Source organism: Chlorocebus sabaeus, chromosome 21 (assembly GCF_047675955.1).
Source record: "Chlorocebus sabaeus isolate Y175 chromosome 21, mChlSab1.0.hap1, whole genome shotgun sequence".
Taxonomy (NCBI): Eukaryota; Metazoa; Chordata; class Mammalia; order Primates; family Cercopithecidae; genus Chlorocebus; species Chlorocebus sabaeus.
Window position 1 is genome coordinate 6,993,231 of NC_132924.1, and position 13,146 is coordinate 7,006,376.

A 13,146-nucleotide genomic window follows, 5' to 3' on the forward strand; every position below is an offset into this window, starting at 1 on the left:
CACCACAAAAATACACCAAATTGTAAAGACCATCGACACTATGAAGAAACTGCATCAACTAACAGGTAAAATAACCAGCTAGCATCATAATGACAGGATCAAATTCACACATAACAATAATAACCTTAAATTGTAAATGGGCTAAATGGCCCAATTAAAAGACACAGACTGGCAAATTGGATAAAGAGTCAAGACCCATCAGTGTGCTGTAATCAGGAGACCCATCTCACGTGCAAAGACACACATAGGCTCAAAATAAAGGGATGGAGAAATATTTACCAAGCAAATGGAAAGCAAAAAACAAAAATAAAAAAAGCAGGGAGTGCAATCCTAGGCTCTGATAAAACAGACTTTAAACCAACAAAGATTAAAAAAGACAAAGAAGGGCATTACATAATGGTAAACAGATCAATGCAACAAGAAGAGCTAACTATCCTAAATATATATGTGCCCAACACAGGAGCACCCAGATTCATAAAGCAAGTCCTTAGAGACCTACAAAGAGACTGAGACTCCCACACTATAATAGTGGGAGACTTTAACACCCCGCTGTCAATATTAGACAGATCAATGACACAGAAAATTAACAAGGATATTCAGGACTTGAATTCAGCTCTAGACCAAGGGAACCTAGTAGACATCTACAGAATGTTCCACCCTAAATCAACAGAATATACATTCTTCTTAGCATTACATCACCCTTATTCTAAAATTGACCACTTAATTGGAAGTAAAGCACTCCTCAGCAAATGCAAAAGAACAGACATCATAACAAAGAGTTTCTCAGACCACATTGCAATCAAATTAGAACTCAGGATTAAGAAACTCACTCAAGGCCAGGTGCAGCGGCTCACTCCTGTAATCCCAGCACTTTGGGAGGCCGAGGCAGGCAGATCATGAGGTCAGGAGATCAAGACCATCCTGGTCAATATGGTGAAACCCCATCTCTACTAAAAATACAAAAAATTAGCCAGGCGTGGTGGTGGGTGCCTGTAGTCCCAGCTACTTGGGAGGCTGAGGCAGGAGAATGGTGTGAACCCAGGAGGCAGAGCTTGCAGTGGGCCAAGATCATGCCACTGCTCTCCAGCCTGAGTGACAGAACAAGACTCTATCTCCAAAAAAAAGAAAAAAAGAAACTCACTCAAAACCACACAACTACATAGAAACTGAACAACCTGCTCCTGAATGACTACTGGGTAAATAACAAAATTAAGGCAGAAATAGGCAAGTTCTTTGAAACCAATTAGAACAAAAACACAATGTACCAGAATCTCTAGGACACAGCTAAAGCAGTGTTTAGAGGGAAATTTATAGCACTAAATGCCCACAGGAGAAAGCAGAAAAGATCTAAAATTGGCACTCTAACATCGCAATTAAAAGAACTAGAGAAGCAAGAGCAAACACATTCAAAAGACAGCAGAAAACAAGAAATAACCAAGATCAGAGCAGAACAGAAGGAGATAGAGACACAAAAAATCCTTCAAAACATAAGTGAATCCAGGAGCTGGTTTTTTGAAAAGATTAACACAATAGATAGACCACTAGCCAGACTAATAATGGAAGAAAAGAAAGAAGAATCAAATAGACACAATAAAAAAAATGATAAAGGGAATATCAACACTGATCCCACAGGAATACAGACTACCGACAGAGAATACTATAAACACCTCTACACAAATGAACTAGAAAATCTAGAAGAAATTGATAAATTCCTGGACGCATACCCCCTCCCAAGACTAAGCCAGGAAGAAGTCACATCCCTGAATAGACCAAGAACAAGTTCTGAAATTGAGGCAGTAATTAAAAGCCTACCAATCAAAAAAATCCCAGTAGCAGATGGATTCACAGCCGAATTCTACCAGAGGTACAAAGAGGAACTGGTACCATTCCTTCTGAAAATATTCCAAACAACAGAAAAAGAGGGACTCCTCCCTAGCTCACGAGGACAGCATCATTCTGATACCAATAACTGGCAGAGACACAACAAAAAAAGAAAATTTCAGGCCACTATCCCTGATGAACATCAATGTAAAATCTTCAATAAAATACTGGCAAACCCAATCCAGCAGCACTTCAAAAAGCTTACCCATCACAATCAAGTGAACTTCATCCATGGGGTACAAGGGTGGTTCAACATATGCAAATCAATAACCATAATCTATTACATAAACAGAACCAATGACAAAAACCACATGGTTATCTCAATAGACGCAGAAAAGGCATTTGATAAAATTCAACAGCCCTTCATGCTAAGAACTCTCAATAAGGAGGTTCTGGCCAGGGCAACCAGGCAAGAGAAAGTAATAAAGGTTATTCAAATAGGAAGAGAGAAAGTCAAATTGTGTCTGTTTGCAGATGACATAATCGTATGTTTAGAAAACCCCATCATCTCAGCCCCAAATTTCCTTAAGCTTATTAGCAAGTTTAGCAAAGTCTCAGGATACAAAATCAATGTGCAAAAATCACAAGCATTCCTATACATCAATAATAAACAAAGAGAAAACCAAATCATGAGTGAACTCCATTCACAATTGCTATAAAGAAAATAAAATACCTGGGCATACAACTCACAAGGGATGTGAAGCACCACTTCAAGGAGAACTACAAACTGCTGCTCAAGAAAATAAGCGAACAAACAAATGGGAAAATATACCATGCTAATGGATAGGAAGAATCATTATCATGGCAAAGACCATACTGCCTGAGTAATTTATAAATTCAATGCTATTTCCATCAAGCTACCATTGACTATCTTCACAGAATTAGGAAAAACTACTTTAAATTTCATATGGAACCAAAAAAAAGCCTGTATAGCCAAGACAATCCTAAGTAAAAAGAACAAAGCTGGAGGCATCATGCTATCTGACTTCAAACTACACTACAAGGTTACAGTAAACAAAACAGCATGGTATTGGTACCAAAACAGGTATATAGACCAACGGAACAGAACAGAGGCCACAGGAATAACATCACTCATCTACAACCGTCTGATCTTTGATAAACCTGAAAAAAACAAGTGATGGGGAAAGGATTCCCTTTTTAATAAATGCTGTTGTGGAAACTGGCTAGCCATATGCAGAAAGCTGAAACTGGACCCCTTCCTCAGACTTTATACAAAAATTAACTCAAGATGGATTAAAGACCAAAATCATAAAAACCCTAGGAAAAAACCTAGGCAATACCATTCAGGACATAGGCATGGGCAAAGACTTCATGACTAAAACACCAAAAACAATGGCAACAAAAGCCAAAATTGACAAATGGGATCTAATTAGACTAAAGAGTTTCTGCACAGCAAAAGAAACTATCATCAGAGTGGACAGGCAACCTATGGAATGGGAGAAAATTTTTGCAATCTATCCATCTGACAAAAGGCTAATATCCAGAATCTACAAGGAACTTAAACACATTTACAAGAAAAAAACAAATAACACCAATCAAAAAATGGGCAAAGGATATGAACAGACACTTCTCAAAAGAAGACATTCATTCGGACAACAACCAGTTGAAAAAAAGCTCATTCATCAGTGGTCATTAGAGAAATGCAAATCAAAACCACAATGAGATATCATCTTATACCAGTTACAATGGTGATCATTAAAAACTTAGGAAACAACAGATGCTGGAGAAGATGTGGAGAAATAGGAACACTTTTACAATGTTGGTGGGAGTGTCAATTAGTTCAACCATCGTGGAAGACGGTGTGGCAATTCCTCAAGGATCTAGAACCAGAAATACCATTTGACCCAGCAATCCCTTTACTGGGTATATACCCAAAGGATTATAAATCATTCTACTATAAAGACACAGGCACACATATGTTTATTGCAACACTGTTCACAATAGTGAAGACTTGGAACTAACCCAAATGCCCATTGATGATAGACTGGTAAAGAAAATGTGGCATGTACACATTGTGGAATACTATGCAGTCATAAAAAAGGATAAGTTTATGTCCTTTGCTGGGATGAAGCTGGAAACCATCATTCTCAGCAAACTAACACAGGAAGAAAAACCAAACACTGCATGTTCTCACTCATAAGTGGGAGTTGAACAATGAGAACACATGGACACAGCAAGAGGAACATCACACAATGGGGCCTGTCAGGGGTGGGGAGATAGGGGAGGGACAGCATTAGGAGAAATACCTAATGTAGATGACGGATTGATGGGTGCAGCAAACCACCATGTCACGTGCATACCTATGTAACAAACCTGCACATTGCACATGTATCCCAGAACTTAAAGTACAATTAAAAAAAAAAAAAATTAGGACAATAATCCCACTAACAATAACTACAAAAAATACACTTAGGAATAAGCTTAACCAAGAAGTGAAAAACCTGTATGCTGAAAACTGAAAAATGTTGATAAAAGAAATTGAAAAAAACACAAATAAATGGGACAAAGGCCTGTGTCCATGAATTGGAAGGATTAATATTGTTTAAATGTTCATAGTATCCAAAGGGATCTATCTACATATTCAATGTAATCTCTATCAAAATTCCAATGGCAATATCTTAAAAAATTCTAAAATTCATATAAAACCAGAAAAAACTCCAAATAACCAAGTCAATCATGAGCAAAAAGAACAAAAGCTGGAGGTATCACACTACCAGATTTCAAACTATAATACAAAGTTATGGTAATTAAAACAGCATGGTACCAGCAAAAACAAAACAAAAAAACAAACAAACAAAATGCACTGATCAATGGAGCAGAGTAGAGAACCCACACATGTACAATCAGTTGATTTCTTACAGAAGTGTCAAGGATATACAATGGGGAAAGGATAGTGTTTTTAATAAATGGTGTTGGGAAAACTAGATTTTTTCATGCAGAAGAATAAAATTGGACCCATATCTCATACCATATACACAAATTAATTCAAAATGGATTAAAGACTTAAACATAAGACCAGAAACTGTAAAACTGCTGGTAGAAAACATAGGGGAAAAACTATACCACATTGGGCTGGGGAACAAGATTTTTGGATTTGACCCCAACAAATGCCAGCAACAAAAGCAAAAATAGACAGGTGGGGTAATATCAAACTAAAACACTTCTGCACAGTAAAGGAAACAACTAGCATTATACAGAGATAACCTATGGATTGAGAGAAAAGACATACATCTGATAAGGGGTTAATATCCGAAATATATAAGGAGCTCAAACAACTCAATAGCATGAAAACAAGAAACCCAATTTTAAAAACGGGTAAGGAGACTGAATAGGCATTTCAAAAGAAGGAATAGCAACAGACAACAGGTACATAAAAAATGCTCCAAATCACTAATCATTAGGGGAAAAAAAGCAAATTAAAACCACCATGAAATACTGTCTCACACCTGTCAGAATTACTTTTATAAAAAGACAAAATAATAATAATAATAATAAGTGTCAGCAAGAATGTGGAGAAAAGGGAATCCTTGTTTACCATTGGTGGGAATGTAAATTAATATAGCCATTATGGAAAACTATATGAAGGTTCCCCAAAAAACTAAAAATAGTATTAGTATACGATCCACATTTCCACTTCTGAGTGTTTACTCAAAAGGTTTGAAATCAGTTTGTTTAAGAGATATCTATCTGCACGGCCATGTTTATTGCAGTGCTATTCATGATAGCCAAGTTATGGAATTAGCCTATGAGTCCATCATCAACAAGTGAATATGTGGTCTGTATACACAGCAGAATACTAGACAACGTTAAAAGAGAAGAAAATTCTGTCATGTGTAACAACGTAGATGGAACTGGAGAACACTACACCAAGTGAAATAAGCCAGGCACAGAAGGACAAATACTGCATATTCTCACCTATACGTGGAATCTAAAACAACTCAGAGAAGCAGAGAGTATATTGGTGGTTACAGAAAATGCCGGGTGGGAAGAATGGGCAGATGATGGTCCAAGGGTACTAAATCTGTTGGACAGGAAGAATGTGGTTTTTACAGTTCTATTGCACAGTGTAAGGAATATAGTTAATAATAGAGTACTGTACATTTCAAGTTGCTAAAAGAACAAATTCTTACCATAAAAAGTGTTAAGTATTTGAGGTGCTATTTGTTAAATAGCTTCATTTAATTATTCCACATTTTATTCAAAATCATAACATTCTATATCCCTTACATTTACATAGCCTTCCCTTGGTATCCACAGGGGACTGTTTCCAGGACGCTCCATGGATCCCAAATCCCATGGCTGCTCAAGTTCTTTATATGAAATGGCATAAGTAGTTGCATATAATCTGCATACATCTTCTTGTATACTTTAAGTCATCTCTAGACTACTTATAATACTTAATACAATGTAAATGCTATGCAAATAGTTGTAATAGTGCATTTTTATTTGTATTATTCTATTGCTGTATTGCTATTTTTAATTTTTTTCCAAATTTTTTGACCTGTGATTGGTTGAATCTTGGGTGGAGAACACACAGATACTGAGGGTGGACTGAGCAATTATAAACTGTCAATTTACAATTTACAAAAACGAAAAGAAGAAAAAGACCATAACTTAGCCTAGTGGTTTTCAAAGTTTGTTTCAAGAAAATCAGGCATGGGAGGAGTTTATGTATTTACTATACTACACTTTTATCATTATTTTAGACTATACTTATACAAAAAGCCTCAGGCCGGTCCCTCAGGAGGTATCCACAAGAAGGCATTGCTGTCACAGGAGATGATAGTTCCATGCCTGTTATTGTCCCTGAAGGCCTTCCAATGGGACAAGATATAAAGGAGAAAGACAGTGATATTGATGACCTTGACCCTGTGTAGGCCTAGGCAAATGTGTGTGTTTGTGTCTTAGTTTATAACAACTTTTTAAAAAATAACAACAAAAAAACCCCCAAAAAACTAAATAGAAAAAGCTCATAAAGGATATAAAGAAAGAAAATATTTTTGTATAGCTGTACTGTATGTTTTAAGCTAGGTGTTATTACAAAAGAGCCAGTAAGTTAAAAATAATAAAAATGTATAAAGTTAAAAAGTTACAGTAAGCTAAGGTTAATTTATCATTGAAGAAAGAAAAATATTTGTTATAAATGTAGCATAGTCTAAGTTTACTGTTTATAAAGTCTATCATGACCCAGACCTTCACATTCACTCACTACTCACCCACTGACACCCAGAGCAACTTCCCCCGCTGCAAGCTGCATTTATGGGAAGTGCCCTGTAAGTATACCATTTTTTAATCCTTTATATCTTATTTTTACTGTACTTTTAAATGTTTGGATACACAAATCCTTAGCACTGTGTTACAATTGACTACAGTATTTAGTTCAGTAACATGCTGCATAGGTTTGTGGTCTAGGAGCAACAGGCTATACCACTGCGGTGTGTAGAAGGCTGTATCGTCTTGTGTAAGTGCAGCCCATGATGTTCACACAATGACAAAATCACCAAACAATGAATTTCTCAGAACATATTCCCTTGGTTAAGCAACGCATGACTGTGTTATTAATGTTATTTGTCTTTTCCACTCTCATTTTGTGATTGAAGCGGTTTGCAAAGCCTGCATTATGTATGACATCATGACAGATTGAATGCAAAAGCAGATAAAATAATCCAGTTTTCTTCTATTAAGCTAGACATTAAAGAGATTTGCAAAGGCCAGGGGCAGTGGATCACGCCTGTAATCCCAGCACTTTGGGAGGCCGAGGCAGGCAGATCACAAGGTCAGGGGTTCGAGACCAGCCTGATCAACATGGTGAAACCCTGGCTCTACTAAAAATACAAAAATTAGCCAGGCATTGTGGAGCGCACCTGTAATCCCAGCTACTCAGGAGGCTGAGGCAGGAGAATCGCTTGAACCTGGGAGGTGAAGGTTGCGGTGATCCAAGATCACGCCATTGCACTCCAGCCTGGGGACAGAGTAAGACTCCATCTCAAAAAAAAAAAAAAAAAAAAAAAAAAAGAGAGATTTGCAAAACAGTGAAACAATGCTACCATTCTCACTAAATTTTTTGTTTAAAAAAAGTAGTTTTTTAAAAAAGTTATTTATTTTACTATCTAATGGGTATATTATTGACATTTTTAAATGAATTAATAAATAATTATTTTAAGTTCTCAGTTTTAACTTGGAATATAGAAAATATCAATAACTACAACCCACATAAGGAAAGACTCTTTGGGGTCTTCAGTTATTTTTAGGAGTATGAAGGAGTCCTGAGACCAAAACTTTTGAGGACTGCTGACCAAGGCTAAAAGGTTTAGTATTAACTAAATATCAGATAGTTATGCAACTCCCAACTGTGAGATTCTAAAAGACCAATGGCCAATTCTCGCCCATTTTTAAAAAACTATTATTCATCAGGCATTATTGATTCAAAACTAATTGTTTATAATAACTAAGAGGGATGTGTTTTTCAGATTGTTTTGAGGCTCTCTATCCTTTTTTAAAATTACTATGTTATTACTTCCCCCAATAGTTATTACATAAAAAAAATTACATTAAGCATTTTAAATATGTAAACTCATTTACTCTTCATAACAACCAGATTAAGTAGACAGCACAGATTTCCCTATTGTATATGGGAAAGAGCTAAGGATTAGTATGCTAAAGTGATTTACCAAAGGTCATCTGGCTGATAAATGGTGGAACAGGGATTTCTTCCAGGCTCTATTTCCACCATCTCATCTTATTGTCTTTGAAGCTAGTAATATTGACTTTTAATGCCATTCATTATTCATGATGTATTTTAATTTATATATGGTCTTAATGCCATTCATTATTCATGATGTATTTTAATTTATGTATGGTCATCATTTGCCTTTAGACCAATACCTTATATAAACACTGACTGAACTGAATGTCCTAGCATCATGTTTGACCATGGAAGCATGGGTCCAGCTACTGGCATTTAATCATTCATTCATTCATTTGCTCATTCCGTAAATATGTATTGAGTGCTACAGTCTACCAGATGCTGATCTGTTTTGTTCAAACAGAGCAGACAATAAGCTCCACTTGCCTAGAGAGCTTACATTCTCATAAGGTGAGATAAATAAGAAATACTACACAAAACATAATAAATATACAAATCATATGGGGTGCTGGAAGTTATAAATTCTGAGGAATTCACAAAGCAGGCTAAAGGGAACTATTTACGTGTGCAGGCAGGGCATGGTGGGGTCAACAACAGGGAGCCCACAGGTTGAGTGGCGTGAGCGAGGAGGAGAACAGGAGGAGACAAAGTCAGAATCACAGGGAACAAGGGAACCTGCTTCCTCACGTCCATAGGAAGAAAGGCCTTGAGTGAAAGGAGTAGGATTTGTAGACAGGGGATGACACGGTATCACTTACATTTTGTAGGGATCAGCTGGCTTCCCTGTTGAGAATACTGTGGACAAAGGTGGTAATTTAGGAGACAGTTTAGGGAGTTAATGCCAAAATCCAGGGCACATATGATGGTGGCATGGAGCAGGATTTAAATTCAGGACCAGGGGTTTTATTTCACAAGTTGTGAGAAGGAAAGTAGTGAGAAGTGGTTGGATACTGGATATATTTGAGAGGTAGAAGCTGTGAGACCAAGTTTCACCAAGGGACAACTCTAGGTATCACAGAGCAACTGATTATTACTAAAGTCATCCTTGTATTGTGTCATCTACTCTAAAATGAAAGTGCAATGACTACTTTCTATTTATATTGTTTTATTTCTAGAATGCTTTGCTTAGAATCCCTTAAGAGTTGCAGGTGTGAAAACTCTAGGAGCCGCTTAATAGCTGTCAATGAGTCATCACTACATTATTCATGATTAAAATGAATATGTGGCTTAGGGCGATTGAGCTCGACCTAAACGGCTACTAACAAGTGATTGACAAATAATTTAGGAGACTTCAATCTGATAAAACGCTTTCCTAGGACTTTGAATTGACTGCTCAGCAATTTTTGCAGCTACTCAAATCCAAGTAAAATTGTTAGCCCTGTCTAGAGAAAGGTCAGTTGCTCAAGGTCAAAGGCAAGTAAATACATAATTTAATTGTTCTTCTTTGCTCTGAGTTTTTTAAAAGAACAACCAGATATTGATTTGGATTAATTTAATGAGCATGTTCATTTTAAGAGAGAACTAACAGTGTTAAAAGAAACAATTAAAATCCCACCAGGATTTAATTCTTACACCATTAAAATCCCACCAGGATTTAATTCTTACACCATTAAACCCACCAGGGTTAATGAATTAAACCCCACCAGGGTTTAATTCTTACACCATTCTTTACCTCCAGCACATTATTTAACCTCTGTTTTGATTTCTTCTTCTGAGAAGCGGAAATCATCATAATGATAACTCTGCCTTACAGATTTTGAAGTTAAGAGAGCTTATGCCTGTACCAAACAAACAATGCACATTGTAAGTGCACAATAAATGCTATTGCTATTAGAAGGCTACACTGAAAATGTCAAAGAAAACATCCTCGTTGATGCCTAGTATAACACTAGTTCAGTAATAGATCAATTACTTCTAATCTCAATAACTATTAGGGTCATAAGGCAAAAGATTTATGGTTTATAGCTAAGCAACCCAGCAGTATGTTGTGTAAAGCAAGAAAAACAACACTGTGATACTTACAATTCATTTATTGATACCTGAAAAATTTCCCTATCACTGAGATTATTCCATTCATATATTGGAGAAATAGCACCATTCCAGTCATAACTACAGTAAATGTCAAGACAGATATTCCTTCCATAGGAAAAAAAAATCTATGAAACTTAGATAATATAAAAAATAGAGGAAAAACTTCCAAAAACTACATAATTTTCTAATTCATTCTTTTCTATCTAGTTCCACATTTGCCTTTTCTTGGAAAATACTTTTCCTTCGCACCCTTGTCAGCTCAATATTTCTAGAGAAAATATATCTTTACAAAGCAAAAGCAGATTCCTCTTAATATTAAAATTAGCTGTACTTTTAAAAAAGTTTTTATTTTCTGGCTGCATAAATAATGTTCACCAGAAACAACAGAGAAAACTCTTAATGAGACCACATATTACATGTATTTGAAAATCAGAAATAAGGCCGGGCGTGGTGGCTCACGCCTGTAATCCCAGCACTTTGGGAGGCTGAGGCGGGTGGATCACCTGAGGTCGGGAGTTTGAGACCAGCCTGACCAACATGGAGAAACCCCATCTCTACTAAAAATACAAAATTAGCTGGGTGTGGTGGCATGTGCCTATAATCCCAGCTACTAGGGAGGCTGAGGCAGGAGAATTGCTTGAACCTGGGAGGCAGAGCTTGCGGTGAGCTGAGATCATGCCATTGCACTCTAGCCTGGGCAACAAGAATAAAACTCCGTCTCCAAAAAAAAAAAAAAAAAAGAAAAAAGAAAATCAGAAATACCCTGGAATTTCCTAAGTATATATTTATGACTGTCTATATTTCTGCTATAAATACCCAGATATAATAAGTTATAGACATTATGTTGACATATTTATATGTAACATGCCATTGTGTACATGGTAATATTATTGAAATTATTCTTGAAAAATAAAAAGTATAACAACTAAACAACAACAACAAAAGGGATGTTAGGAACGATAAACATGCTTACATAGGACCAAAGACAATTGCAGTGCAGTAAAACCTTGATCAGGAAGGAAAGCATATTTCTCCTGAGCAGCTCCATGAATGTACAACACAGTGGTGGTATCTTCTTTCAATCAGTGCTAGTGCCATAAGCCAAAAGATTCTGAGTTTGTTTGAGCAAAGCCACAAAGGAACTGCTGTCAGGAATCAATTTCAGGCTGTGGAGAAAGCCCTCCAAAAGCCAAATAATTTGGTCTCATGCAGGGTATGGGATTTTGAAGGCATATTTTGTAGTGTGGGAATGACTTTATCCTGACATGAAGGAAATGGGGAGTAAATGGGAAAGTATTTTTCCTATGAGTTGGCTAAAACTTCAGTAACCTGATGCTTTTATAAATCAATCAGATGCAGCATCCTGTTTCTTCACATGACTGTTTTTCTTAGATGATTAGGCGCCCTTACCAAATGGATTTGAGTTTTAAAATGCAGTAAATGCTAAGTCAACTCGGTTGCAACAACCAGGCTTTTGTGTCTGCCTGAGCTGTTTAGTTAGCCTTGGTCCTTGTTCACTTGTTGAGGTCAAACTCTTTTCACTGTGAAAGACCAACAGTTTGGAGAAGAGAAGCTCAAATAGTATTTTCTTGTACCTAGAAGGTTATCCTTTGAAAAAGTCTTATTTCCAAGAGTATTGGCTCTCTCTGGGTGCAGGAAAGCCTACAGTTTTCTGACTCTCTGGCTTCCTTCAAGTTTGGCAGACATCCTGGTTTACTTTGCATCCCCAGTACACATAGGAAATGGAGCAAAGAGAATAAAGTGCTGCTGCCAACGCTGCTGCAAACCGAAGCCACTGACCTGCTGGCTTTGGCTCTGTGTCCTCCAGGGGGCGTGACACATGCATTTCAGTGTGAATGACTGATGTGCAATGTTGTACTCTAAAATCCCCAAAATTTATAGCATGTCTGTGACAGTTATACAAAAGTGACCTAGTGTGAAAACTGACATTCAGAGTCATCAAAACTTGTGATACTAATGATACTAGTGGCTTTATTTTTTCCTCTTTAGAAGTTCTCAGATATTACACATATCCAGAGGAGGATTTGTGGTATTAATATTTCCCGAAACGTGTTAGACCACAGAGCCCTTCTTCTGTGGAACATTATGAGACTAATGTCCACAAACTATTCTTTGGGAAACACTTACCAGAATGCATGCACTTAAACACAAATAAATAGCAATGCAAAGATGTTTATCTACATTACCCTTTCAGCAAGTTAGAGAAAATCTTCAAGTGCATTGGTCAAAGCAAAACATATGACAAAGCATTGAGTTAACAATATAAAATACTCAGTTCAAATATTTCTATTTCCCTTGGGATCCTCTAGAGAAATTAATCCATATGTGTACCAATTTTACTCTCAGCCTTTTCTCTGATATCATAAACTGTTTGTATCCTTTTGTCCTGAGTTAAGACAAAAAATAGAAAATTACTGAATGAGAAAGATTGAGTAGCTTCTCAGGGTGTCTCCACTACACTAAAACCATTAAGATGCAAAGTAAAATATCTGAAATATCTGAAGGGGCATGTTCAATGATAACACAAAGGCACAAAGTAAAAATGT